The 4,248-nt window shown below is 38.5% G+C and overlaps 1 pseudogene; it reads right to left on the bottom strand.

The window, feature by feature from the left end:
* Positions 1–576: 576 nt before the first annotated feature.
* On the bottom strand, positions 577–1,160 carry LOC147451338 (uncharacterized; annotated as a pseudogene).
* Between the last annotated feature and the right edge of the window lie 3,088 nt (positions 1,161–4,248).

Below are 4,248 nucleotides of genomic sequence, written 5' to 3'. Positions count from 1 at the left end.
AGTATGACATTCTGCTAGACTCACTATATGAATCAGATAACTCGATAGAAAAGACAAAATTACGTTGACTACTTACCCAACTCGACTATGATTAGCGTTTGAAATTGTGTGTGTGTGTGTTTTTTTTTTTTTCTTCTTCTTCTTCTTCTTCTTTTTGTTTTTGCTTAGATTGTGTAAAGATGATGCAGCCCTATCTTGTATAAAAGTGTTGTATACTCAGTCAAATAAGCATTAATGGTATGTTTATAATGAAATTGAAAAGAAAACAATGTTCATTATGGTTTGCGTAGCTCTTTCAGAATGAAACAAATAGGGAAAATAAGAAAACAATCAAAATGTGAAAATGGTGAGCAATATAATGTGGGTCAAACTTGGTTAGACAGATAGTGATATTTTCTTGAAAGTGTATGCATATAATTTAAATATGATAATGTTGTCTAGTTTCGACATTGGATAGGGTTGTTTCGTGATGTTGCACACTCGGGGTCTTCAAGTAGCTTTGAAGTGAACCAACAAAAATATTTATGTATTCGAAATGCTACTTTGCATGAACATAATCAAGCATATAATCTTCACCTAGTAAACATTGGATAGGGTTGTTTCGTGATGTTGCACACTCGGGGTCTTCAAGTAGCTTTGAGGTGAACCAACAAAAATATTTATGTATTCAAAATGCTACTCTGCATGAACATAATCAAGCATATAATCTTCACCTAGTAAAGGAACCCTACGATCTTGAACATTATTAAGCTCTACATTTAAGCGGAAGCTGGTGTAAAAACCAAAATTGTGTTTCTTTTTCAAGGGCATGGTTGAGCCACTATTATAAGAAGATAACTATATAGCAAGGGAAATATCACTGCCACATGAACAATGCATACTATGGCAATAGCTAAGGCAATAGCCGGCAAAGCCAATGAAGGAAGAAAAAATCTAGCTCCATCCATAAGACTGAAACTAGTTCCAAACATGCTTCCAGATTAACATTTGTAACTTCAACTAGCACAATTGAGAAGGTTATGCAAGGAGGAGTTGCTCATATCAAATTTGAAGGAGGGAGGTGATGGTAGGGCAGAGGGTCCGCGAGGCTCAAAGTCACGTTTCTTTGTCAGTAGAGGACGTCGTCTCCATAGCTTTGCATGATGCACCACCAATATCATACCATAAGCTAAAAAAAAAAAAAAGCTCATTTTGGCTATGCCATTGTAGCCTTTCTTTTAGAGGGAACGGGGGGAGGAAGAAAGTTCTATTGCAGAGGGCATGAGTAACGAATCTTTGCTAATCTTCCAGTTTGCAGATGTCTCTAAAATTTTGGAATCTCATGAGATGCTCCCTTCAGGGTTAATTGAAAAAGGGAGGGAGAAGGTACATGGAGGGGAAGAGAAACGCGACAAGGGCTGATGTTTGTGCATGCGCAGACGGTGCATCATGACGAACCCAGAGACAAAGAGGGAGAGAGACTCGGTGTTGGAGCTATATATGGCTCACTCTACTGAACTTGGTCTCACCTATATATTTGTATCTTGTCCTCAATATGAATCAGTCTTTGGGAGCATATATGGTGTGTCTCTTGTCTCGTCTCTCTCTCTCTTTCTCTCTACATCTCAACATGGTATCAGAGCAGTAACGATCACGCGCCGATTCAATTCATGGTGACACAACAGTATGTGTATGCATGTAAGATTCAAAATTGCTACAAATTTTATTTTTGAGCGTTGATTCTTGTTAACTGTGGTTGTTTTTTATTAAGAAGAATATGATTAGTGCTTTATGTGGCATATATTTCTAATCAATCTAATCGTTGATTACGTTTTCTTGTTTATGACACCCTGAACTTCATCTCAATTTTTCTTGCTGTTCTGCTCAAAATTTGGAGAAACGGGAAAAGCGCAATGGAGCGTAGAGAAATGAATCTTTCCATCCAAAACTTGTTTGTCTCCTCGAGCTCTTCGATTTGAGTTCTAGGTTTGCATCAATCGGAGTTCGCAGCAGAAAGTTATGTTGTTTTTACTGCAATTGAGCTTGACAAAGCTTTCTTCGTCCTACTTCTTCGTGAAGTGTTCGCGATCGTTTTTATTATTTTGGCGTTAACTTTTTCGAGAAGATTTAGCTTTTTGCTATTCGTATTGTGGCCGTCAATCTTGTGTCTCACGCCACTCCATTTTGAGGACTCGTTTATTATTAATGTCTTCTTTACCCTTCCTTTTTTGGGTGACGTCTCTCACATCTTTGGACGTTCCTTGAGCATCCTTCTTACGTTTATCATTGACAGAACGCAGTACTCATATCTCTCTCATTCTCAATTGCGGCCTTCACCATATATGGTGTGCAGATTCTGCGATCTTATCTTATACGTCTTCTCGCAACAAGATATGGCTATGAATATTCTCGCGCGTCAACGGCTTTCCTTCTGGCCAGCGTTCTGTTCCTCCTTTCCAAGGTCAAGGATTTCCAAGCTGGAAAGCAAAGATGTTTTTAATTCTTGAAGGCGATGAAATCTCCAATGTTGTTCTTGGAAATCGTGTTTGTCCGCCTCAACCTGTTGATACGGATAATGATAACATGCTTATCATTGAAGGACCTATATTTGAAGATTGGAATGTTGACTATATGGATTGGCAACGACATGATAAAGCATCTCGTCAGTATATTCTTTCTGCTCTTACTGATTCCCTTTTGCTTGATATGTATGAACTGCCTACTTCCCACGACGTATGGAAGTACCTTATTGCAAACTTTCAGAAGAAATCTGTTACAGAAATACTTTATTTGAGAGGGTTTCTTAACAAGTTACAATATGAAGTTGGTACTGCCATGACGGGACATATTGAATCTTTCAAATCTATTATTAATCAACTTGCTGCTGCGTGTGATCCTATTTCACAAAAGCAATTGATTACACTTCTCCTTGATACGGTGAAGGACTCTTCTTATGATAACATTGTTACTATTCTCTCTAATAAAGATGGTCTTGATTTCGACCAAGCCTACATGTCTTTAATTGAATACTCTCAACGTCAAGAACGTCGAAATGCTGGTCACGATACAGCTATGATTTCACAAGAGGAGACTGAGTCACAACAGATGGAACGTGCTTTTTATGCTCGAAGACGTCCATTTCAACGAGGAAACCACAGAGGTGGCCGTCGCGGTAATATTTTCTCTCGTCTCAAATTTCCTAATAAGCAATGTTCTTACTGCAACAGAAATGGCCATACTGAAGATGATTGTTGGGCACGTCAATATGATGAAGAACACAATATTACCACAAAACAACCACGTTTATCTAGAGACTCTTCTTCTTCTTCTTGTGAATATTGTGGACGATCTGACCATCCCACTCATATGTGCTATAAGCGTCGATTCGACACAGATCGGAATAGAGCATATGCTACTGAACATCGAAACAACATTGTACCAAAAACAAGCTGCGTCCTATGTTCAGTTGCTCGAGACAGAATACTTCATGTACGTGATGGATCACTTTTTATTGTCGATTCTGGTGCTACAGGAAATATGACATATCAGTCTAAGTGGCTCCATAACTATCATCCACTGCCAGTTCAACGTGTTGTTTATCTTGTTGATGATACTACTTGTCAAGTAAAGGGTATTGGAGACTTATATCTTAGTACCTTATCTTCTTCCACTCGAATTTTGCGAGGAGTATTACATGTACCAGATCTTCAAAGTAATCTTCTTTCAGCTGCTAGACTTGTTGATCTTGGTCTGTTTGTTGGATTTGATCATACCAAATGCTGAATTGAGAAAGATGGACAGACTATAGCCACTGCTCCTCGAAACGGTAATTTGTTTGAACTCTCTCTCAACGATGCTGTAGCAAATATTGTCACTGCTCCAGGTGATCATGATTGCAAAGTATGGCATCACCGTTTTGTTCATGCTGATCTCTCAAAACTCCTTGATCTTCAACGTCATGATCTTTTTCATGGAATGGATCTTAAAGCCCATCCCCATATGGGAATTTGTGAATTTTGTGCTCTTGGGAAACACAATCGTAAACCCTTTCCTCTTTCAAATACAACTCATTCTCATGACATATCGGATCTTGTTCATACTGATATATGTGGACCTCTACCTTCTTCGAGATCACAATACCGCTACTTCATTACTTTCATTGATGATTTCTCAAGGTATACGACTGTATTTCTACTTAGACAAAAATCTAAAGCCTTATCTGTTTTCAAACAATTCCACAAGGCTGCGGAACTTCAAACTGGTCGTCGC

The sequence above is a fragment of the Adiantum capillus-veneris genome, chromosome 9, assembly GCF_014529385.1.
Source record: "Adiantum capillus-veneris isolate H3 chromosome 9, ASM1452938v2, whole genome shotgun sequence".
NCBI classification, from domain to species: domain Eukaryota; kingdom Viridiplantae; phylum Streptophyta; class Polypodiopsida; order Polypodiales; family Pteridaceae; genus Adiantum; species Adiantum capillus-veneris.
Note: the sequence above shows the minus strand (reverse complement) of the source record. Positions and strands in the feature narration are given on the sequence as shown.